The sequence below is a fragment of the Prionailurus viverrinus genome, chromosome C2 (genome assembly GCF_022837055.1).
Source record: "Prionailurus viverrinus isolate Anna chromosome C2, UM_Priviv_1.0, whole genome shotgun sequence".
NCBI classification, from domain to species: domain Eukaryota; kingdom Metazoa; phylum Chordata; class Mammalia; order Carnivora; family Felidae; genus Prionailurus; species Prionailurus viverrinus.
The window spans coordinates 55436154-55462736 of NC_062569.1; the positions used below are offsets into that span (position 1 = coordinate 55436154).

The 26583-nt window shown below is 38.6% G+C and overlaps 1 protein-coding gene across 2 annotated transcripts in view; it reads left to right on the forward strand.

Annotated features, from left to right (window-relative positions):
* Positions 1–937: 937 nt before the first annotated feature.
* OTOL1 (otolin 1) overlaps positions 938–26583 on the forward strand; it is a 38401-nt gene continuing 12755 nt past the window's right edge. Inside the window, exon 1 of one of the 2 annotated variants that reach the window (XM_047875704.1) lies at positions 938–973. The gene's annotated coding sequence lies outside the window, so the exon portion shown is untranslated. Of the gene's footprint in view, positions 974–8713; positions 8730–26583 lie in introns of those variants that run through there. The other variant, XM_047875701.1, reaches the window with a different exon arrangement.

The window sequence follows — 26583 nt, forward strand, 5'->3', positions numbered from 1 at the left end:
CTCAGAGCCTGGATCCTGCTTCAGATTCTGTGTCTTCCTCTCTCTGTTCCTCCCCTGCTCGTGCTCTCTCTTTCCCTCTCTCTCAAAAATAAACGTTAAAAATCAAAAAATATTAAAATAAAATATGTACATATTTTTGTATGTCAGTCATACCTCCCTCAATAAAATACTTAAAAAGAAGGACAGTGTCATATTGGCATAATGATAGATACACATCTGGATCAAGGGAACAGACTAGAGAGTCCAGAAATAGACCCATCCATATGTATACAGTGGATTTTTTTGCTTTATCCTTTTACCCTGGGTTTTATTTTTCTTCATAGAATTCATCCTTGCTAGACATTTCAGATATTTATTTGGTAATTGTCCCTCCCTGCTAAATTTTTTTTTATTGTAGTAAAAAAATCACATGAAATCTCCCCTTTTCAAAAATTTTAAGTATACAGCACAATGTCATTAACTAGAAACACAGTGTTTGTGCAGCAGACCTCTAGAACTTTTTTATCCTGCATGACTGTAACTCTACCCAATGAACAACACCTCCCCATTTCCCCCTCCCCTCAGCCCTTGACAACCATTCTTCTGCTTCTGCTCTGTTTCTATGAGTTTGACTACTTTAGAAACCTCAGTAGAATCTTACAGCATTTGTCCTTTTGTTACTGGCTTATTTCATTTGGCATAGTAAAATTATGTCCTTGAGGTTCATTCTTGCAGCATATAACAGGATTTCTTTCCTCTTTTTATGGTTGAATAGTTTTCCATTGTGTGTGTATACATATATACCACATATCTTCTTTTTTAAAAATTTTTTAATGTTTATTTATCTTAAGAGAGAGAAAGAGCACGAGCAAGGGAGGAGAAGAGAGAGGGAGAGAGAAAATCTCAAGCAGGCTCCGTGCTGTCAGCACAAACTGTGAAATCGTGAGCTCAGCTGAAGTCAAGAGTTGGACGCTTAACCAACTCAGCCACCCAGGTACCCCACCACATTTTCTTTATTTATTAATCTGTTGATGCACATTTAGGTTGCTTCTACCTGTTGGCTATTGAATAATGCTGTCATGAATATGAGTATGCAAATATCTCTTTGAGATTCTGATTTCAATTCTATAGGATAAATACCCAGAAGTGGGATTTCTGGATCATATGGTAGTTCTATTTTATAATTTTGGGGGGAACCTGCATAGTGTCTTCTATAGCAGTTGCTCCATTTTATATTCCCATCAACAGTACCCAAGGATTTAAATTTCTCCACGTCCTCTGCATCACTTGTTATTTGGATTTTTTGTTTTTGTTTTTGATAATGGTCATCCTAACAGATATGAGGTGATATCTCATGGTACTTTTGATTTGCATTTTCTTGATGATTGGTGAAGTTGCATACACTTGTTGGCCATTTTATGTCTTATTTGGAGAAATATCTATTTGAGTCCTTTGCCTATTTTTAAATTTGTTTGTTTATTTATTTATTATTGCTATTGGGTTTTAGGAGTTCCTTATGTATTTTGGCTATTAACCCTTTATCAGATATTGATTTGCAAATATTATCTCCGATTCCATAGATTGTCTTTTCACTCTGCTGGAGGCAGAATTACACAGGGGCACATGAAAACTTTTGGGGTGAATGTTTGTTATCTTGACTGTGGTGATGATATTATGGATATATCCGTATGTTAAAACTCTTCAAGTTGTACACTTTAACTGTGTGCAGTTTTCTGCATGCCAATTATATTTCAAAGGGTTGTGAGATAAATAAATAAATAAACAACAACAACAAAAGACCCCAGAAATTTACATTCTCTTACCTAAAGTGGTTTTTTTTTGGTGTTACATAAACTATATATTATATATTAATTTGCAAAATAGTTGATTTCTTTATCTTGAAAATTTTGTTTCATGAATATAAAAAGTATTCAGAATAACCAATACTTTCTTATTCATTACATAACACACCATAATTAAATATACACCATGCCAAATTCTGGATAAGCAAAATGGATTAACTCAAATTAGAAAGCACTCAAGTGGAACAATCTTTGGCTTAACATTTTTAACTGTGCTTCAATATTGTGTGATTTCATAACTGAGAATTTTTGCAGTTTTGAGTTCCAAGCTAATAAGTTTCTGTCTTCATCCTTTTATGAATGGAGGGGACTGAATGCCCCAGGAAAACTGGCTATGAATAGAGAGAACCCTGTTCTGTGCAGAAGAAGCCAGGGCTCTGAGGCTTTAGGACTCTGTCTCCTTAGATAAACCCCTGTTGTGGAATTAAAGACCAATATAGACGTTGGCAGATAACCTGCAAAAAAAATGGACATATATGTCATCTCTACTATTGGCAAATACTAAAAAGATAGTTTGACTATGGTAATAGGAAAAATAACTCACGTTTGTCTTCCACGGTTCAAAAAATTCCTCCACATACATTATTTTCTTTAATGGACACTGGTCATGGCCCCTGGAACAAAGTAAGTGCTCAATAAAAACTTGCAGAATGAAGGAATTGAAATTCTTACCAGTACCTAGCAGATTGTAGGCACTGAATGTTTGGAGGTAATTCTAATCTCTCACATCTGTACATCGTGTGAGCAGTGGAACTGATTATGTTTATTATGAACTATCTTTTCAAGGGTGTTTGTATAGTAAACAGCCTTGGAAGATAGAGATAGTATCTCCCTGGAAAGCAGCAGGCAGGTTTGCTTTCTGACCAGTATAATAAAGATGTCTCTTTTTTGGGGCAGAAGTCAGACAACTTTACTTCCCATTATAAATGGTTTGGATCATTATACTGAGGTTTCTTCTCCTGTAATTCATTGTACTTCATACGTAGGTATGTTTTCATCTTCTTGATGTCACACTGTGGGAATTGAAGTTTGGGGAACTGTCACAAATGATAGGACTCTGGCTATTGCTATGAGTAATAAACCATCCTTTGTCTCCGACTCAGGAGTCTTATGTCTTCTGCCAGCATCTATCAGAATGTGGGAGGCTAAGTTTTATTTGCAAGTAGGTTAAAATTTCAGACCCTTCTCAGTTCTTGACATGCTATACATGTTTTTTTTTTTCCACTTAAATTTATAATATCAGGAAAGCTTAAAATATCAGAATAAGTAATCAACTATACTGGGTAAGAAAAACAATAAGCAAAATCTAACCAAAATTATAACTTCCTCACTCTTCAGAACAATGTTACCAGTAAAGGGGTAAAATAGCCACTACCTCACTATCTTGTATTGGGGAAAAAGAAGAAAAAGTGAAAGAGCCTATTTGATGTGAAGGTAGCAGTTCAAAATAATTATAGGGACCGGAAAAAAATACAGAAACTGGAACACGATAGAACGTCAACATGGGGAAAGTTGCAAAATAAGTAGTTGACTCAGGAAGCTTCGAAAGAAGTATTATGTCATTATGCTGGCATTGATTCTTTTACAATCTCTAGAAGGAAGTATAAAATATTGCACAGAATGGTTATTTTTGAGAATGCAAATGGGATGAGAGAGAAATATACTTTGTAAAATTTGAATTTTGTACCATCTGCAGGTAGTACTTATTAAAAAAACACATGTATCAAATTTGATTTAAAAAGCTCTTAAATGTTTTTTTTTTCTTTTAGGTAAGAAAGCATGAGTTGTTTTTAGATTAAAAAAAAAACTACACAGAAAGACTTTATCTTTTAAAAGACTTACTGAAGAAACTGTTCTTTTCATGGTGACTGGCAATTTGGCTTTATAGAGGTAAAAATGTCTTTGCCTTTGGAAGGAACTACTTTTGTTAAGGAAATTCTTCAGAATAGGCTCTTTCATTCTGGGTCAGTAAGATCAGAAAACACCCACCCCTTGCTCTTAGGTAAAGGTATGAGGTTACCTCGAATCTAAGAATGCACATATTGTGTTCTATTTAGTAAATGTCAATTAGATGTACATATTTTGCTTCTCAAAGAGGGTGCAGAATTAGTTTTCCTAAAAGATATTCAATAAGGATTATTAGTGTCCTCTCTTGGGTTTGTTAAGGATTGAATAACTAAGAATTTGAGATGGTCTCTTCAGGAGCACAGAGTTTGCTTTTTTACTTATGCTTCTGAAAAGTCAAGAGAGTGAGTCTGGCCAGGCTTACAGCAATCCTGAGAGGCTGGTTTTAGGGGTGCCTGGGTGGCTCAGTTGGTTAAGCATCTGACTCTTGATTTTGGCTCAGGTCATGATCTCACGGTGAGATCAAGCCCTGAGTGGGGCTCGATGCTGACAGCACAGGCCTGCTTGGGATTCCCTCTCTCCTCTGTCTGCCTGTTCCCTGCCACTGCCGCGCCCCCCCCCCCCCCCCCCCCCCGCCAACTGCTCGCATGCTCTCTTACTCTCTCATAATAAATAAATAAACTTAAAAAAAAAAGACGGAGACTTCTCTGGGCACAAAAGTGTGGCTCATACTTGAATGTCTGTGGCCCAGTACCAACAGAACTACAATAGCAACAGCAAATGGGGCATTTGTCTGGGTGGCTCAGAGTGCCATTGGAAGAAAAGTACTGGGGCTTTTGGGCTGTCTGATGAGGCTCAGATAATTATATATGGGAATTAACTCTTTATTTTGTTTTTTAAGTTTATTTATTTATTTTGAGAGAGCATCCCAAGCAGGCTCGTCACCTGCAGTGTGGAGCCCAATTCAGGACTCGAACTCATGAACTGTGAGATCGTGGTCTAAGACGAAGCCAAGAGTCCGATGCTTAACTGACTGAGCCACCCAGGCACACTGTAATTAACTCTTTAAATTAAGTAAACAATACTAAAGGTCCTTGGGAATCTCAGAAGAACCCTGGGAAAAGATGGGGCCTCTTGCAATTGTAGAGTGGGGGCTTGGAGATTTTTGTTGTAGAGTGGGGTACTAGTAGATTTTTGTTACTCTAAAATGTTGAAATGGAACATTTTGATTATTTGATTATTTACTTAAACACGTTTCAATTTATTAGAACATGCTCATTCTTTGATAACTTAATCATTTAAGAGATTAATAAAGTAGGGACTCCAGCTTGAGTCTAAGTGGGGTTTGAGTGTGACTAGAGTGAAATTATGGATTAGGCCACCACATATGTGTAAGAGGCTTGAGGAACCTTATTTGGGGAAGAAGAATAAGCCAATTTTGCCGAAAATACCCAGTGAAAAAAGGTTAGTCATCAGTCAGGAAGACATACTACGAATAGAGTGTAGTCACTGTTGGGCTCATGTTTGAGTCCTGTGTAATTCAGAAAGTCTGTGAGAAACTTTCACTGAAACAGCTCTTCCTAATTTCTCACAGCCTTTCTGGAATCCTGTTAACAAAGGCAAACAGAAAAAAAAAAGACTGTCTCTCACTTTGTCATAGATCCCTGCATAGGTGAAGTCTCTGAGGAAGCTGGGCAGTTCTGGTGGAAGCCTTCCCAACATGTTGGGTTGTACGCAGAGCCTCTTTTCTCAAGCTGCTCACTTCCAAATCAAAGACTCATTGTGAACACCATATTGGTAAAGTCTAGGCCATATGTTTGAGTCCTAGCTATGAGGGAGGCTGAGTTTCCTGGCTTCTACCTTGAAGATGCAGGACTCTGAAGCTTAAAAATTTGCCAAACAAAAAAAGGAAGGCTTTCAGTCAGAAAAACCACAAATGTCTATCACAACACGTATCTCCAAAGTTAAGCTATGGGAGTTGAAAGTTTTTATTTTGCTGTGCAAATAGAAGTAGTTTTGAAAATGTTTTAGTTATATCTACATGTTACTTTATATGCAGGTAATTATCTGGACCACGGTCTTGTATTTAAAATGGGATCCAGATATTTCTGGAGTCATGTGGAAATGTTGGGTTAGCGTTAAGGAATGAGAAAGCTGATAAGCATAAGAACTGAGAACTCTTCCTGGGAGAGGATTTCATTCTTGCCATATACGTTTGCCACCTGGAAAGGGGAATTCTAATGAAACCATCCATTTTATTTGTATTTATGTCTCAGGCTAGCCCTCTTTGGTCTCATATTTGAGATCTATGTGGACCAGGAGAAACAGGAAATGATTTTCATTTAAATTTCTCTAAGACATCAAGAGAAAAAGCAAACATTCAAGTAGGCATATACAAGAGGTATAATATACAAATATACAAACATTCAAGTAGGCATATACAAGAGGTACAACTTCATAATGTACTGTCACCCTCTATTGCTGGAGAAGGAGCAGAGGTAGAGTCCTGCAGAGGCTTGAGGAGAAGTGGGGCACAGTGGACCATGCAGGGCTTGTGGGGCCACACCCATGGGGAACCCTAGAAATACTTAGGGGAGGGTCTTAGGACATAGATGAAAAAGTAAGTAAAATTTGAGTGATTACTTTTTAGGTGACCCAGAACTTGGAGAAAAATCAAGTCATACACATATTTCAGGTTTAATCAATATATTGTCAGGGTTGTTTTGTGGCTAACAAGGACTGTTCCCAAATGCATAGAGTCACTGCTCTGACAGGATTTGAATAATTGGAAAAGGATTTCATTATAATTGGCACCTTACCATGTATTTAAAACAAACACTTAGATATTAATGTATACTAGTGATGGATGCCTATTAGCAAAAATTAATTGGTTTCATAGAGGGAAGTATAAATCTATCAGACCTTAAGAAAATGTATGATATAAAAGGAACTATTTTTAGTGTTTTAATTGAATTGCTGATATATTGCAATATTTCAAAGGTCCCTGGTGAGAGATTTGCTTATATTCTTGAACTCCACTTTATTGAAAAAAATCCCAATGTTATAAAACTTGAATATTTTCAGGAAGCAAAAAGCATTTTCAAATACAAGTTGTTCAAGGAACATTAGGTCTCTTATTGCTTGAATCAATGAGAACAAAGCTAAATGGTTTTAGAAAAAGGTTTGAAGCAGCCAAAAAGATAATCTTTCTTTTCTTCTGGTAGTCAATTTGAAAGATGAACAAGCATAGTACAACATCTAGCAGTTAAAATTTGACTTTATTTACACATTAAATTACAAAATAGAAGGAAGCTCTCTCCCATTTAAATTATCTACTGTAAGGTTTATGATTGTACCAGAGCTGAAAACAAATGAATATTTTTGCAATTAGATTTTCAATAAGAGGAAGGATGAACTAAAACATCATAGCAATTAAAATCGTATAAAGTATAAAATTAATTTCAAACTGTTTGGAACTTCCTGAACTCCATGCTACTGGTGAAACTAAGTTTTAAATAGGTAAGTTTCAGAGAAAATTATATTATTAGAAACAGAAGGCTCTGAAATATGAAGATTTTTTGCTGTTTGCTTAGAAAGGGAAGCTTTCTCCTTTAACTCCTTTCTCTTCTGTGTTTGATCAAAGTGGTCAGGGTCAAGTGTACAGACCTGTTACATGAGATACACATCTGGGGAGTAAAGGTCAGTAAGAGATAAAGTGAGCTAAAAGAGAAGCTTTCTGGACTGAAGCCTGACAGGGCTGATGTCCTTGGAAAGCAAGCTGACACACTTCTTCAATTCAGGGTCAGGAATGTAATCTGCTTGGTGATGTAGTTTTTTTTTTTTTTTTTTTTTTTATAAAAAGAGCTTTATTCTGAGCCTTCATTGTTTTCCTCTTAATAAGTTGAGTACAAATGCTACCCTGAAGGGAACACAAAACATTTTATGAATTAATTTGGTTGTGTGTGTGTTCATGTGTATGTGTGTATATTCATACTTCATTTGATTTTATACTGCTCATAATTTGAATTTCACCTTGACACGTGACATATTTCTATTTTAAAATTTAATATACAGAAAAGACTCTCTTAAGTGATTATAATGATCATTAAAGGAAAGTTAGTATTTAGAGCCTGCATTAGTACAAAAAAAATGCTAATTTTCCGGGTAATTTGCTCAGTGACAGGGAAAGCACACTTTACTGTGAAATAAGTCAGAAGTCAAAAGCACAGCTGAAGATTGAATTTTATCCCAGAGTTCCTCATGGATACGTGACTGCAGGGATAGTGAATTAGGGCAGCTGCCTTGGGCAATTCTCTGGTAACTTGAATGGCTGGAAATCTGGAGGTATTCAAAAAGGCACCTCTTTGGGGTGCCTGGGTGGCTTAGTGGGTTGAGTGTCTGACTTCGGCTTGGGTCATGGTCTCACAGTTTGTAAGTCGAGCATTGGGCTTGTTGCTGTCAGCACCAAGGCCCTTTGGATCCTCTGTTCCTCTCTCTGCTCGTCTCCCCCTCTCAAAAATAAATAAACATTTTTTTAAAAGTTGCAAGAAGACATCTCCTTGCTTTGTAACATGACTTCTTCAGTGAAGCTTCCTTTGGTCTTTTAAAATTGACTTAAAAAAAATAACAACTTTATGTTGTAAATACTCTCTTCATCCTCTTCCTTCTTGATGTTTGTCCCCATTGAGACTTTTGGTATTTGAGAAATGCTTCTTCTGTGATAGATTGTATTGCTTGTCAACAATTCTTCCCCTCTCCCCATACTTGCTATGTTCATGTGGATATAATATACTTTCTAGACCTATCAGTGTTGGACTTGATCATGTCTCGATATGACTAGTGGAATATAGGAAGAAATGACTGTTCTGATTTTAATCTGAAGAGACAATATGTTTCTCTCTTTCTGTCTCTCTCTTTTTTAAGGTAGACTTCAGCCAGCACAGAACCCAATGTGGGGCTTGAGCTCATGACCCTGAGGTCAAGACCTGACTGAGATCAAGAATTGGATGCTTAACAGGCTGAGCCACACAGGTGCCCCACGATGTATATTTCTTTTAACCTCTTGGACTCCATCATCTGCTATAAGATGAGCATACACTGGGTAGCTACTGGTGTCAGTACGGGGATATGTTGAACAGAAATAAACCTGACCTACATTTTAAAGCTGAGCTGCTTACCCAATCTGTAAAGCTGTGAATGAGAAATCAGTGAATGCTTTTTGTTGTAAACCGCTGAGATTTTAGGGATGTTTGTTATACAACATCATCATAGCAGAATCTGACTTAACACACTGTCAACTTTTCATTTTTCAAACTTTGAAACCTATAGAAAAATGAAAGAAGAATAGAGCGAGTATCTGTATGCCCTTAAATTTAATAATTGTTAACATTTTGGAATTTTTATCTCTCTATACATGAGTTTTTGGGGACCATTGAGAATAAGTTGTAGGCATCATGATATTTCACTAAAGCTAAATACTTTAACTTTTAGCTCTAAGAATAAGTACATTCTTTCACTCAACTAAGTTTGAACTAGGTTATAAATATAAAAAATTGTGTTAATTTTACCCTAAGAGAAATGCATAGAAATCACCAAAACAGTGATATAATACCATTGTCTTTGTCAACTTGGGCTGCTATAACAAAATATTATAGAGTGGGGAGGAATACACAATAGAAATTTATTTTTTTACAGTTCTGGAGGTTGGAAGGCTGAGATCATGGTGCCAGGACATGGCAGGGTTCTGGTGAGAGCTCTTTTCCTGGTTTGCAGGTGGATGCCTTTTTGCTGTGTCTTCACATGATAGACAGAGAGCTCCCTGGTGTCTTTTCTTATACAGGGACTAGTTTCATCATGCAGGCCAAACCCTCATGACCTCATCTAAGTCTAATTACCTCCCAAATTTCCAAATATCATCACATTAGGGGTTAGGGCTTCAACATATGAATTTGGGGGGAGGGTGGGACATAATTCAGTCCATAATAACTACATAAAAGGTGATCTAGTATGGAGATACAGGGCATAAAAAGCAACTGTAGCCCATATAGTGAGTTGCATCTGTCCAACAACTTCTTGGAAAACATTATTTTCAATTTTTAAAATGTAAGTAAAAATAATGATTTAGAAGTGCAGCTACGTATATTTTATAAGCATTACTGAGGGCTTAGGCAATGAGGTGTTTTAAGCTATCTAAGTTTAGTGGTACATAAATCCATCCAGGGCTAGCATGCCAGAGAGTGTAAAGAATTATAGCCTGGCATGAATTCCTAATGTGACTCAGCATAATGTGTGATGCCTGCTGAGCACTTTCAAATGAAGTGATGAAGATTTCTGTAGGCCACACTCCTTGAAACTTCACGCTCAAGGTTGTTTCTTATACTTCAGCAATGAAGTCCTACAATAATGCCCAGGACGGGGAAGGATAAAAATCACAGATACATGTAGACTAGAGACAAAACAGCATCATGCAGACTTAGGAGTTGTGCTTTGGCACCAATCAGACCTGGGTTTGAATGCTGGGTCTACCCTTCCCTGGTTAGTTATCTGGGGTACATTTCTTAACTTTTCTGTGCTCATTTTTCTCATCTATAAATGCAGATGATAGTACCTACCTTACAAGGTTTCATTTAATGGTAAATTCTTAACTAAATACAAGTATTAATAAGTTAATATTCTTCTGGCTTTTTCTGTAATCTTCTAAACACAGTGGATATGGATCTTTGTTCATTTAGCTTCTCTTCCTGTAGTCTAAGGAGAAAGGCTTCTCAGGCAGATCTGGTAGTAATGGAGGGAAAAAAAGGAAAACCAAACTGTCAGGACAGCAGGCCAGTCACACTCTGGCACACATTAGGGAGACAGACCTCATCAGAGCACATCCTGGGAGGGAGTGGTGGGGAAACAGACATGGTTGGAAGGGATAGTCACAGAGGTGGAATGTTGGGGTGAAAGGTACACTCTTCTGGGGGTGTACTTGCGAGTGAAGCGCTGTGTCCATGAGTTCTCATATATTTTATTAGACATAGCTCTGGATTGGAATCCAGATTTAATTGCAACCCAGCTCTGGTTCTGGACTATGGGAGTTACAGTTCAACAGAAAATATGTGTGAAACTCTTCATGCAGTGCCTTGCGCATGGAGGTGATTGGCAGGTGAACATTTTTGTACATTTTTAGAGACAGTACCAGAGCCACCTGGTCTAGTAGTTCCCCCACTTTACTGTGAAAACCACCCACAGTGTTTAAAACATTGCTTCCGGTTCCCACATCTGTGAATTCTGGCTCAGAAGGTCTGAGGTGGAACCAAGAAAGCTGCCTTCTACTTTCTTACGTATTTATTTACTTTGAATAAACTCTCCTACAATTCAGGTGGTCTGTGGACTATAATAAGTTGAGTTTACACTCAGTTGCCATCATTTGCTAGTTCCTCTTTCTGGAGCTATTCTAGCTACTCTTTATGTGCACAATAAAGGATGTCCAAAGGTATTACAGCAACGTTTCATGGAGTATAAACATGAGAAAAAGTCTAACTAGCCCCCATTTGAAGAACGGTGAACAGATGTGTGGTGTAGTCACCTATGTTGTACTACACAACAGTGAAAGACATGAAGGGGGAGCTGTATGTTCTGATGTGGAAGAATCTCCAAGATCTGTTGCTTAGTGAAAACAAGTTACAGAGCAGGATGTGCAGTGTGGAACCATTTATTCAAGACAAAGTGAACGCTACTGTCTATATTTTATATGTAGATATAGATGTGTAGACATATACAAATGCTTAAAAAGGTTTGGGAGGATTCATGTGTGATAACAGTGCTCACCTTGGGACAGTAGAAGTAGGAGACAGTAATTGGGGTGTTGTTCCCTGTCATGTTTTATGCATTTACAGAGAAAACGTATTTACATATTACTTGTGTCATTAAACATCTATGAAAAAAGACCTAGCCCAACTCCCCCATTTTACAGATGAGGAAACTGATATTTGTTTGCCAAGGATCTCAGATAGCAAGATAATCTCAAAGATAGACTTCAATGAGCTTGGTTGCTCGTTCCAGGGCATTAGCTTTCTTCATCATGCCTAGTTGACCTTACCAGGCATTTTAGATGAAGAGGGGGTAGCCACAGCTATATGCATATCTCCTCAGCATCAGGAGGGAGTGGCTGCTAAGGAAAGACCAGCTAGAGCTTGGCTGGGACACTCTAGGTAGAGGCTTGATTAATTTTGCATTTTTAGGTTTCAGCAGTGATCAAGACCCCAGAAACACTAAACCGAGGAGAAGGCAGGTAGCTTTCATAAAGCTCATTAGTGTACAATGAGAAATGTAACCACATGGGCTACTGTACTTGTATCAGCCTGACCATAGCATTTTCTCCATGCCAGCAAGCTACAGGGAAGCCAAATGATAATTAGAAGCCCACTTTGTAACTTACCATGAGCAATCACTGTGTCAAATTATTTGAAGTCTTATGACAGCATATTCTCTCTGAGGCAGAATCAAGAAGCACTTGGTAAGTGTGGCATCAGAATGAGAGGATTTACATTAATCAAATACTTCATGGCTTCTGGTTAAGCTAATCAGCTGTATCCAGTTCATAATGGGGATCAACTTACTAATGGGACTGTAATATGTAAGTCCCATTGGCTTAGGCTCCTTGGGACTGTCTGGATGGGTTCTAATTTTTCCTGTGCTTCGCAGACTCCTTTTTCTCTGTTTTGATGATTGAGCAGTGCTCTTCCATAGGTCCAGTCTTAGATCTGTAAATATACTTAATCATATCCATATACCATTTTGCTTGTCTGAGATTTAATTTGGTTTTCTTTGGGTCTGTGTTCTGATACATTTTATGTTGCTCTTCCAGTCTAATACTTGTTGCCATCTCAGCGTCTCTTTATTTGGGATGCTCTTGTCTATCCTCTGACTTCCTGCACTTCCATGGTTGTCATTCAGATTGCAGCAGTTTAAATATCAGCTTGTTGGAAAGATCTTCCCTGAGCATCCAGTTTAAAGAAGTCACTGAGTCATTCTCCATGACTTCATTTTTAGTTTGAGCATAATGCTTATTTGCTTAGTAGTATCTGATATGTACTGTTTGCATCTTTTTGTTTTAATTTTTGGTTGTCTCTCCCATTAGTATATAAACTCCTGAAAGTAGGAATCTTGTCAATCTTTCTCCTGCTCTGTGCCCAGCATCTAGAGCAGGCACATGTCAGGTTCTCATGAATGCTCGTTTGTTTGCATGCTTGCTTGCTAAATGAATGATCTGTCAAGAGGCCTACAGTGGTTTTGTTATTTATTATTATTTTTTTATTTGAGAGAGAGAGAGAGAGAGAGAGAGAGTGAGAGAGAGAGAATGGGGGGAGAGGGGCTGAGAGAAAGAGAGAGAATCTCAAGCAGGCTCCAAAATGACTGTGGAGTCCAGTGTGGGGTTCGATCCCACCATTCTGGGATCATGACCTGAGCAGAAATCAAGAATTGGGTGCTCAACCTACTGAGCCACCCAGGCATCCCTGCTTTTGTAATTTATAAGTTCTTGGGAACATCTCATTGTAGTCCCAAATAAGATGACAAGGATATCGTCTTAGAAATGAACCTGGCCAAGAATCTACAAGTCTTGATCAATTCTCAATGGGTGGCAGGCCTGTGCAGTAAAAGAGAGGGTGGTGGGAGTGTGTTCACAAATGTCACCCAAGTGGCTGTTCTCCTCCAGGGAGGGCTCACTCAGCAATGGAAACAGATATACCCAAATACTGCCTGAATAACAGATTCCAGTGGAGATCCTTCAGAAAAATATAGTATTTCCCAAACTGGAGAGTTGTTTGACATTATGGTGTCATGACCTGAAAGTATTAGGATGAAGGTAATTCCTTAAACCGAGGGGATTGGCAGACAAAGTCAGGCCAGTGAGCAGCTAAGACCTCAGTATTCCTGAGGCATTTGCCGTTCATCAGATTTCAGAGCCTTTCTTCAGAGTCAGAAAAAGTTACCACTCCCCTCATCAAGGGCACTCACCTCTCATTGGGTAGGGGCAAATCTTGAAAGAAATAAAACAGACCCCTATCTCATGATAAATGAAATTGAACTTTCCAATGTGCCTTCCAGGAGAGGGATTCCTGATAAGGAAACATCCATAAGGTAGGCGATGATTACAAACATTGATTTATTTTATCTTCCATCAAGTCTTTTGCAGTAAGATCCCAGGCTTACAAAAGTCCTGTTGATATAATTTGCCTCAAGGAAATAAGAATATGAATAGAAATGATAAAAGCATGCAATTGATAGAAAGAGTCTTTCCTCTGTGGTGTTAAATCTATTTTTTGTATTGATTTTTGAAATGTGGAAGGTTGTGGTATGGAGTATAGAATCATTTTTAATTTTAAAGTCACTAAGTTTATGAATATCTGTGAGATAAGCAGAATGACTAAATTCTAAAGGGAGACTGTAATATATTGAGATTACTGGGATAGAACTACGTATTTTTGGTTCCATGCAATATTTAATCCCCTTGCAGAGACGATGTGCAATGAAAGTCTTAAAAATCAGGTTTTGTTTAGATTATAATGGTGTGGTATATTTTCAGTTGAGATGATGTAGGCAGTTGCATTAAAAATATGTTTTCTATCACAACAATTATCTGGTAAGGAGAAAAGACATTTCGCTTTAAAAATTTGATATGCCTGTGGTATTTTACAGAACAATTATAAATAAAGACACAAATTTAACATGCGTTTGGCTTTCTATGATAGAATTAGTGGAACATTACATTTTTAGATCTATTAGTTATTTTATTTTCACTCCCTTCTCTAAAGGACTTATAATTCATGAATAAAAATTAACTACTGGTTTAAACCTGACTGGAGGGTCTTAGGACAGAAACAAATTTTTATATATCGTGTTCTTTCTACCAGTGTTTAGGAAAAATAATTATAGACATCTATTTGGATGCCAAATGCTATTTCAATTTTTGAAATTTCATAAAGAACTCTATCATTTATTTTCGATTTTGAAGAAGTCAATTTTTCTGATGACACATCTGCACATACACATAAAAAGAAATGCTATGCTTCTGTGAGAATGAAGTCAGACAAGTCATTAAACAGAGAAATCTTATCTAAAGATCTTTCTGAGAAATAATTTTCTTTCTGAAATTCACATTGTATCCATTCCTTTTCTAATCTTCCTGCTTCAAGTCCATTGGCAGAAATCCAAATTAAAACTAATAGCTATATTTTTTAATCTTCAAAAAACAATTAGCTGGAGATATACAAAGTATTCCTTAATTAGGCCAAAGGTGGGAAAGAAGATATTCAATTCAAACATGACATTCTTGATCTCATTTTCTTTACTGTTGAATCAAGACTAGACACTTGGCCGCCCTTTTCAATTTCTGGGATTTATGAGATATTAAGCAAGAGTCTATATTAGAAAAATTTTATTTTCATTTATGTGATACCCACTGTAGTAATATGACATTTACTATAATTTAGTCTTACTGGGTAGTTTATAAGATTTGAAATCTCAGGGCTTTGCATAATCTCCTTCCAAGTGTTTTAATTGACATTCTGCTATAATGAACCCCACAGACCATTACCTGGCTAATTGCTTGAGTTACAGTGCTTATACAATGCCATTCTTTGTCCTTGGTCTTTTGGGGTATTAAATAGCAAGGCTGTCCTGAAAGAGAAAGTGACTGCTGGTTTTCATGTGAAGCTTTAATGTCTTGGTAGTTTTTTTCAGGGACAGACCCCCTCTGTTCTTCTCTCGGCTGATACCAAACCTGATGCTTATCAGAGACACCCTTATTCTGGGATTCTCAATTCCCTCTGGGAGAGCCCTTGACCTCTAAAGCATCTTCCAGAGCCATTGCCACAGGTAGAGCTTTCTGTGACCTGATGCGGAAATCCTGGAATAGGCCCCGGAGCAGGTGACAAAATGAAGATATAACAATATTTAATTATTGAGTGCTATGATTAGTCAGAATTTGTTGGGACAAGAATCTTACTACTTTAGAATTAGCAAAGACTTTATTTATGGCTCATCTAGTCCAAACTGACTGCTTTTAATACAGGGACATTGAACCATAGTGGGTGAGTGACTTACCCCAGGTCTCATGCAGTTGCTAGTGACCCAGGCTCTGGGCTTCCTTTCATGGAGTTAATAGCACACAGATCCACGAAAATGTTTTAAAGCCTAATGTCAAATTACAGAGTTAGAGCCAAGCAGGGAGGTGCTGGGATCAGCATGTCAGCACAACCCAGATAAATACAGTGTGGCTTATATCCTTCAATTTTTCCACCTTTATTTTTTATTTTTAGAAAATTTTTTAATGTTTATTTATTTATTTAGAGAGAATGTTAGTGGGGGATGGGCAGAGAGAGAGAGAGAGAGAGAGAGAACTCCAAGTAGGTTCTGTGCTGTCAGTGCAGAGCTCAATGTAGGGCTTTATCCCATGAACCATGAGATCATGACCTGAGCTGAAATCTAGAGTCAGATACTTAACCAAATGACCCACCCAGGTGCCCCTGTTTCTGCCTTTTCTAAATGATGGTACAGGTCATTGACAATGGCCTTATGAATGGTTAGGAGTGATTAAGGGTTTTTAAAGAATTTTTTGAGAACTAGAGACAGGGTAGGAATGAACTCCAATACCTATAAGCCTAGATCGATTTCTCTTGGTAACTCCTGATTAAAATGTTTCTAGAGTGTCTGCTCTAAGTTTGTTAATTTAAGTTATTTGATGGAACTAGTACAGATTCCAATGGGCAGGATAGGGACTGATTTTTTTTGGGATGTACCCAGTGTCTGTTGACAAACTTCTGACTTTCTGAATGTTTGTTTAGAAGAGGAGCATTGGAGTAGTAGGTTCAGAGCCCCAGACTGAGAAAAAAGGGGGATGGATCTCAAACACGGCAGAAATTAAAGACAAATGGAAATTTGTTTATTGGAGATATTCGTATGATAGAGCATTTCTCTCATGCTGTAACTGCAGTAGTTTTACTTCATATTTGAGTTCCCTGCATCTGAGCATGTGAGTGGGCTGATGAAAGGACCAACATACGTCTTTCCACACGGAGGAGCAGCGTAATCAACGGAAGGTAAGCTGCCAGTGATGACGATTCTGTAGCTATCACATCATTCGAAAACAACCTTTCCCTTCAAAGACAAACTCCTTTTCCTTAAAACCCTCCAATCTGTTAGATTCTATATCCTGAAGCTTCCCCGGAACCTCCCCTTCAGAGAACCTCTGGCTAATTGTAGATGGACTGGATGAAGCGGGAGTGAGGATCTTCTAGTCCTTTTCCATAGTGATTCCCAGCCCTACAGAGGAATATCCTACAACAGGAATTCTTCTTGGTCTCCAAAACGTAATGTGGTTTGCTTAGGTTTGGGCATACTTATTAAATGGGCATATAAATAATTTATACCCAGGAAGTAGGAAAATCTCATTGAGATCTCTGCTTCCTGGAGGAGGTTTCTACCACGGAACTCAGTTTGGCTCCATCATTGATTTTTATTAACATGCCCAAACTTAACAAACAGGTATTAGGAGCACATGTAAATTTTAAGTTCAGTTTTTCAACAGCAACTTTGATAGGTGATTAACTGCTGCTGGGACCAACTAATAAACAAATAGTACACAAATCAATCATGTTCAGGCTCCGTTGCTTTTTTTTTCCTTTAATTAATGAACTTTATTGTTTAGAGTAGTTCTAGGTTTACAGAAGAGCGGAGCAGGAAGTACAGACAGTACCCATCTCCCCACCTAGCCCACCTTTACACTCTATGCCTCCCTGCTTTCTTATAACCGGTGGACTAAGTCAGCCTGCAATGCTGTCCAGCGGCACACTGGCTCGTTCATACTATGCTCTCACCGCCTCCTTTCTCCCTGTCTCTAAAGTCAGAAAACCACTCTGGCAGATAAACTTGAAATCCCTGAGAACGAAAAAAAAAAAAAAGATGAAACAGAGGCAATAATTTTGTTCTTGTCTTTGCCTGATCCCATCCTTTAAGGTTTCTTTTAGGTTTTGGAGATGTGGAACGAGGGCTTATTTTCATGTCTAAATTTAATGTGTATTTTTAACCTGTCTATTCATCCATATAGGTGAGTTTGCTTTTCCACCAACTGGTCACCTGAATTATTACTTTGTCCTGCCCTATTTTGATTGCTCCCAGCTCTCCTGAGTGCAGTTCTTTTTCTGCACCTAATCCAGTGCCATGGGCCTCGTGTGCCATTTGGAACATTCTGCTTCCTGTCCCACCACCTTGATTTAAGACGGGGTTCAGGGGAAGAGGAGTAGGCGACAAAGTGGTGGCATGCGTAGAGAAAAAACAAACAAACAAACTGTCCATGTTTGCTTCTAGACTTTTTTTTTTTACAGTGTTAGATTCTGAACCAAAGCCAATCCCTTTTATCTAACAGAAAAATGCTGAGAATGTTTCTATTTTACTGCACCCTTGTTATGTACAAGAGGCATTTAATGTGGTGGAATGTAATATTATATTCAATGTGCTTAATAAAATTGTAATGGATTCGCTTATTTAGACACTCTGGGAGAAATAGTCTCCCACTGGATAATAGAAATGGCGGTGCTTTTGCTGCATCTATCAACACAAAGGGATGAGCAAAGCTTATCAGAGCTGATTACGATCACTCTGGAATTGCCCTTAAAAAATAAAGTGGGAAATAGGAATCTGCAGTTACAAAATTTCTCCTTCTTCCTTTTCATGGCATTACATTTGCGAATGAATTCAAAATCTGAGCTTTAGGAGGCCTGCGAGTTTGTTGGAAAAATGGGGCAGGAGAAAACAGCTTATCAGGAATCGTCCACACCAAGGTGGCTTAGCACTGAGAACTCAACACGAGGCACCTTACAAAGAAAGGAGGATTATTCAATGGATGTAGCTCTCAAGGCAAGAGAAGGAAGAAGCAGTAGCAACTGTCCTTCCCCAATCTCCTTTTCCTCACACCCTTCTACACCATGCCCTTGTCTTGGGACCTCCCTCCTGAGGGTAAACACACAGGAAGTGGCTGTGATGGTAGTGAGCCCTTGTAGCTGCTGTCCCTGACTCTCCATTACACTTTAGGTTACTTATTTAGGCAGGGAAGTCACGGGGATGCCAGCATCCCTTCAGGATGAACAAGCCCTGAAATCATCCCATTACTTGACTGGAGTTCAGACCTCTTACAACCCTACCTCTTTTCCTTTCATACCTCAGCACAGGGAAAGCCTCTCAGCCCAACCCAGTCTGTCCCACTCAAGCTGTTTCATCAGGAGTTGGGGCTAAGATCTTACTTTAAGATCTCCTAAAATCCACTCAGGGAAACTAGGGATTTATTATTCTGGTCTTGGGGAGACAAAATTGACCAAGCATCATTTCTATGCAAACATCTGTGTGTCTAGGTTGTACTTCCTAGTGCAAAACTATCTCAGATTTAGTGTGTGTGTGTGTGTGTGTGTGTGTGTGTATGTCTTATATGTATATATGTATATGTATATTAAAAACATTTTTTAGTGTTTTTAATTATTTTTGAGACACAGAGAGACAGAGCATGAGCAGGAGAGGGACAGAGAGAGAGGGAGACACAGAATCTGAAGCAAGGTCCAGGCTCCGAGCCATCAGCACAGAGCCTGACGTGGGGCTCGAACTCACGGACTGTGAGATCATGACCTGAGCTGAAGTCGGGCGCTCAACCGATTGAGCCACCCAGGCGCCCCATGTATATGTGTATTTTAAATATTTATTTATTTTGAGAGAAAGAGAGACAGCATGCACAAGCAGGAGAAAGGCAGAGAGAATCCTAAGCAGACTCCGCACTGTCAGTGCAGAGGCCAATGTGGGGCTTGATGTCACCAATTGTGAGATCATGACCTGAGCTGAAATCAAGAGTTGGATGCCCAGCCTATTGAGCCACCCAGGTACCCCAGATTCATTGTATATTTTAAAATAAAACCTTGACCAACAACTCAACCTCACCTTGTGTTTCTAAAGGAAAATAATTATTAATCATATTCTTCAAGAATTTTCCCACATGTAGACTCAGTGTGGTCTCTCTGTTTTCTCAAAGTGATATGGATTTAAACCACAATCCTAAGAAACCTTCTAAACTCAAACTGTAAACTTAAATTCCAATTTAAATGAGTTGAATATGCAATTTTCAGATAGAAATTAAATAAAATAATGATTGTTTTCCAGAAAGGGGTGATCTTTTAATTGGCAAAATAATGGCAACAAACTTGTAAGCCTCTCTCGTCTCTTACTGCCTGGGCTACAACAGCTCCCACCTGCTTTTACTGCTTCTTGTTTTGTCCCCTCTGCAACCATTCTCCACACAACAGCCAGGGCTTCTCCCCTGCTTGAACATTGAGTGACCTTTTACAGCCTGTAGAACAAACCCCGAATCCTTACAAAGGTCAACAGCAGTTGCACAGTGTGTCCTGGGGGAGTGGGGTGGAGGGACCATGCCAGGCTCCCTCTCTCTCCATACCTCCAGGGCCTCTGGGCCTTCCTTCTCTCTCTGTACCAAGGCACATCCAGTTCCTGCTGCTTGGAAAACTCTTCTTGCCTGTCTCGTGACCAGCTCCTTCTGATTCATCAATGCTCTTTCCTCAGGCCTTGCTATCAGCTTAAGTGCTACTTGCTCAGATAGGCTTTCTCTAGCAACCTGTCTGAAACAATCTTTCCTTGTCACTCTTTATCAAATACCCCTATTTATTTCCTCCCTACCATTTATTACAGTCTGAAATATTGATTATTTTTACCATCTGATATTTGTCATTGCCATTAGAATGTAAGCTCTGTGACAGCAGATATTTTTTTTCCCTCTAACTCCTGCATATAATACAATGTATGACTCAGCATAGGTGTTTAATAAACACCTGTTGACTGAAAGAAGGAAAGAATAGCAAGAAACTTGGGTATGAGAAGGAACACAGCATAGAATATTGGTCATAATGAAATGTGAGAAACCAAAAGTAACTATTAAGATAGAAAAGGAATACGAAACACATAAAAGTTCATCTAATAATTTTATATAACTATACAAAGGTCACAGGGTGAAGGTTGCTCTATATAAAGTAAAAAAAAAAATGTCAGCACTTTCACAGATGGAGAACTGATCCATACATATCCACATGCTTCAAATTATTTCAAAGTCAACATTTATACTTAAATCAGCATTCAAGAATGCACCTGGAATACAACATTAGTGTGGATTATATATGTGCAGGCTCAGAACATTGTGGGAGGATCTTCTGACAAAACTTCTTGGGACATAATTGGATCCAGCTAGTTTCTAACAGATTAAGATGTTATAGATGGATGAAGAGTGGTTAGGGTAAGAAAAAGAATGTAAGATTGGATATAAGACAGTATATAAGACAGCCTGGGAGTTTATGATAAAGGAAGTGGAGATAAAGTAATTGGAGAAGAATAATAATGTAGGATTCAGGATGCAGTACAGGATTAAATCTGGAATTTAGTACGAGTAATTGGGTACTGATGCAGTCATTGAAGGCGGGAGAGGTACAGGGCTGTCACTAGCTGTCAGGTTTGCCTCTAGCCTTCAGAGATTTGGGATTTTGCTACTGATGCCCAGGGCAGGACCTGCAGAAGACTTCTGTCAGTGGGCACAGCCACCCACAGAACCAAGGCAGGAAATCGTGTTGGTGTGTCAAACTTCAATTCTGCCGAAGTCCCTGCATTCCAGCTGCTGCCAGCAGAAGAATCATGGCTTTTGCTATTTTCCTGTCTTCTGTGTAAGTGTCTCTCACTGGCAGAAACTAAACTGGAACCTGATGACAAGAGATTCTGGGAAAAGTAGTTCTTAGGCTTTGAGTCCTTGAGATATAGAGGAGAACATAAAAGAGGATAGAAATGGGCCAACTGCCAGTCTGACACAATATGAGAATAGGAAACACTTGTCACTGCTTTGAAATACTGTTTCTGGCTAGTTAATTTCATTAGATCTAATCCTCACTAAAATAATAGCCCAACAGTTACTAAGGGCACTGTGTTAAGAGCTATTCATGCATTATCTCATTAACTTTCACGACCATACAAAATGAAGCTACTATTATCATCTCCATTTTAGAATCGAGGAACCAAGACTTAGAGAGTACGCTAACCTGTTCCAAATGAAGCAACTAGTAAGTGGAAGAGCTCAACCCTACTCATGACTGGCCGGCTACAAAGCCAATCCCTTTTAGTCCTTATAGTAGAGTACTTGCTAGTCAGTTATTAAATTTCTTTGTAATCCATGGCCCTAGCCTCCACATGAAACTTGTCAAGTCATTTTACAAACGTAGACTAATTAAATCAATATAAATACCTTACTTCTAAGTTGAGAAAAGAACGAATGAATCTTCACAGGATGTCCTACCAAGCATGGGCACTATCTTAATGAGAGAGAAAAGTATATCAATAGAGGAAATGTAGTGTCCCCTACACTTAGAGTGAAATTTTATGTTATGAACAGATTTTCACTTATTGTAAAAGTATCTACTGTTATAAGACCACATCATAGACTCTCAAGGTTGGAAGGGGCATTCAAGTTTGAAGAATCTTCAAGATCCCTTCTGATAGCATTTCAACAAAGGTTGGCTCAACCTCTGTTTAGGAACTGTCAATGGGTGCAACTTCCAGGACTATGGGGGCAGATTGACGAGTTGGGGGAGCACACAGGATGTCTGCTGCTGATTGAAGATAAGATGGTGCTGCCTGGAGGCCGCTTAGTTCTGTCTCAACGATAGCAAATATGGTGTTAGGCTAGAGGTTGGAGCTATTGATATTAGTTAGCTTTTGCTGCTGATCCTGTCAAAATTCCATGACTTACAAATTATAGCTTGAGTGTCTATGGTGGATTCAAGATGGCCAGAGATTATTTGGCACTCCTCTCACTGAGAAGTAGAGGCTATGCCCCTTCCCTTTGAGTCTGGCTGGCCTCTCTGACTGCCATGACTAATGAAACTTAACACAGATGTTGTGCCATTCTTGGGTATGGCCTAAATGGATTGGCAGCTTCCATGTTCTTGGAATTCTGTCTTTGGGAGCCCCAAGGCATGATTGAAGAAACCTGACAATCTTGAAACTGGCACGCTAGAGAGGCCAGGTGATTGGAGAGCCCACTTTTCTCCCATTTCTAACAAGGCATTGGACTTGCAGTGAGGCCTTTCCAGACTATCCCATGCAATGGCTGAATACTGCTAAGTGACCCTAAGTATGTCTCATGGAGCAGAAGAATCGCATAACTGATGCAGGCCCAAATTCCTGACCATGAAATTGTGAGCTACGATAAAAGTTATTTTCAGTTTCTGAGTTTGAGGTCTTTTTTGCACAAGAGTAGATAACTAGCATGTTCTGTGGGATTCTTGAGGGTTGTTTGGTCTAGACTGGCCTTAACCAGTCTCATCTGGGCTCACTCATATGTCTGAAGATCAGCTAGGCACTATTATCTAGATTGTACTTGACTAGGGCAGCTTACCTGAACTCTGCTCCATGTGTCTCTCATCCTTCTCTGTGACAAGCAAATTTGTCCATGCATATTCTAGGGAAATGGCCAAACTGCAAGAGAGCAAGTGGAAGCACATAAGGGCTCTTGGAACCTAGGCTTGGATATGGCACCCTGTCACTGCCATCTCATTCTATTGGCCAAAATCACATGGCTGAACTCAAAGTCAAGGGTTTGGAGTACAGACCTCATTTCTTTTGTGCAAAATTCGTATATCAAACAGTGTGAATATAGGGTGGAATGGGAAATTGGAGAAAATAATGCAATCTATTACATGTACTTCATTTCAGTACAGCAAACATTAATAGGATACATATTATTCGCAAACAATATGCTAGGCACTGGGAACATAGAAACAAAAGATACCTAACTTTTTGCTCTTGAAACATTTATGTTCCAGGCAATATTTAGAATTTTTACTTCTAATCACTGTGTTAAGATTTACACCTGCATTAAACTTCAGCGTTAGCTAGCATCTGAGTCATGTTTTATTGTTTCAGTGACTTAAAATTTGATTAGAAGCCCTTACTTGCTTAACTCGTGGAAGTTCTGTTTGGTTAGGTTTTTATGTTTTTTCATCAACATGAAAAAATTTCAATTGAAAAGAAATTACATATATGTACTGTCAGCTTGCTATCAACTCTTCCTCTGTTGGTTTTCAAAGGACCTATGTTTTCCTCATGTACAAATTCCTGGGGAGCCTCATCATAGTCTTAATGTACCAACTACATTATCCTTTAATATCTGGACTTAAATTGGGAAGCAGGAAGCCACAATGCAAGGAGGACAATTCACACTTCCAAATACAGACACCAAGCACCTTCCTTACATTTGTTGCTCTGCTCATTCTTTTCTGTAGCTCTTTGGTTTCTGGCTGGATGTGCTTTGTTTCCCTCTGTAACTTTGTTTGCTCCACACTAGTATGTTCCACCATCAGAGCCAGACTTCTCATCTCTCTTCTTCATGTCTCCCATTAAGTTCCTGTTTCTTCTCAGTGGGAAATATCTTTCTTCCACTGAAGGGCCTAGAGCTGAGCTCCATGAAGGGTTCAGCTTAATGCCGTCTGCAGCATCAATGGTCACTCATTAATCCCCAGGCAACATGGGACAGTGGAAAGTGCATGGGCTGACTTTGGCGTCAAATGGGCCTACGTTTTAATCCTAGCTCTACTGCTTACTAAACTGTGAACTCAGGCAGGCTACTTAACTTTCTGTGCCTGAATTTTTAAGTACTTTTTCTTTTTAATTTTATTTTTTAAATTTACATCCAAATTAGTTAGCATATAGTGCAACAATGATTGCAGGAGATTTCTTTTTTTTTTTTTTAATTTATTTTTTTTTTTATTTATTTTTGGGACAGAGAGAGACAGAGCATGAATGGGGGAGGGGCAGAGAGAGAGGGAGACACAGAATCGGAAACAGGCTCCAGGCTCCGAGCCATCAGCCCAGAGCCTGACGCGGGGCTTGAACTCACGGACCGCGAGATTGTGACCTGGCTGAAGTCGGACGCTTAACTTACTGCGCCACCCAGGCACCCCAGGAGTAGATTTCTTAATGTCCCTTACCCATTTAGCCCATTACCCCTCCTACAACCCCTCCAGTAACCCTCTGTTTGTTCTCCATATTTACGAGTCTCTTATGTTTTGTTCCTCTCCCTGTTTTTATATGATTTTTTTCCCCTTCCCTTATGGTCATCTGTTTTGTGTCTTAAAGTCCTCATATGAGTGAAGTCATGTGATACTTGTCTTCCTCTGACTATTTCACTTAGCATAATACCCTCCAGTTGCATCCACGTAGTTGCAAATGGCAAGATTTCATTCTTTTTGATTGCTGAGCAATACTCCATTGTATATATATACCACATCTTTATCCATTCATCCATTGATGGGAATTTTTAATTAAATTCCAGTTAATTTACATATAGTGTAATATTAGTTTCAGGTGTATAATATAGTACTATATATAATACAGAGAATTATATATATAGTATATGATATATACCTCCATATATCACCTGATGCTCATCACAAGTGCACTCCTTAATCCCCATCACCTATTTAACCCATCCTTCCATCCACCTCCCCTCTGGTAACCATCAGTTTGTTCTCTGTAGTTAAGAATCTATTTCGTGGTTTATCTCTCTCTCTCTTTTCACCCTTTGCTCATTTGTTTTGCCTCTTAAATTCCACATATGAGTGAAATCATATGACATTTGTCTTTCTCTGACTGATTTATTTCATTTAGCGTAATACTCTCTAGCTTCATCCATGTCATTGCAAATGGCAAGATTTCAATCTTTTTTTATGGCTGAGTAACATACCATGTATGTGTATATATACATATCACATCTTCTTTATTTTTTGATCGACATACACTTGGGCTGTTTCCATAGTTTGGCTATTGTAGATAATGCTACTATAAACATCAGGGTGCATATATCCCTTTGAATTAGTAATTTTGTATCCTTTGAGTAAATAGCAGTGCACTTGGCTGGGTACTAGGGTAGTTCTATTTTTAACTTTTTGAGGAACCTCCATACTGTTTTGCAAAGTGGTACCAGTTTACATTACCACCAACAGTGCAAGAGGGTTCCCCTCTCTCCGCATCCTCACCAGCACCTGCTATTTCTTATGTTGTTAATTGTAGCCATTCTTACAGGTGTGAGGTGGTATTTCATTGTAGTTTTGATTTTTATTTCCCTGATGATTAGTGATGTTGAGCATCTTTTCATGTGCCTGTTGGCCCTCCATATGTCTTCTTTGGAAAAATGTCTACTCATGTCTTCTGCTCATTTTTTGAATGGTTATCTGTTTTTTGGTGTTGAGTTTTATATGTTCTTAGTATATTTTGGATACTAACCCTTTATCTGATATGTCATTTGCAAATATCTTCTCCCATTCCTTCAGTTGCCTTTTAGTTCTGTTGTTTCCTTCGCCGTGCAGAAGGTTTTTATTTTGATGTAATCCTAATAGTTCATTTTTGCTTTTGTTTCCCTTGTCTCAGGAGACATATCTAGAAAGAAGTGGCTACAGCTGATGTCAAAGAAGTTACTGCCTGTGTTTTCTTCTAGAATTTTTACGGTTTCACATCTAGGTCTTTCATCCATTTTGAATTTATTTTTGTGTATCGTGTAAGAAAGTGGTCCGCTTTATTCTTTTCCATGTTCCTGGAAAGTTGTTCCATTACCATTTGTGGAAGAGACTGTCTTTTCCAATTGGATATTCTTTCCTGCTTTGTTGAAGATTAATCGACCATATAATTGTAGGTTTATTTCTGGGTTTCCTATTTTGTCCTATTGATCTTTGTGTCTATTTTTGTTGTGCCTGAGTTTTATAATCCATTATATGGACATAGTAAGTCTTATCTTGCATGGTTCATGTGTGATGTAATTGAAATAATA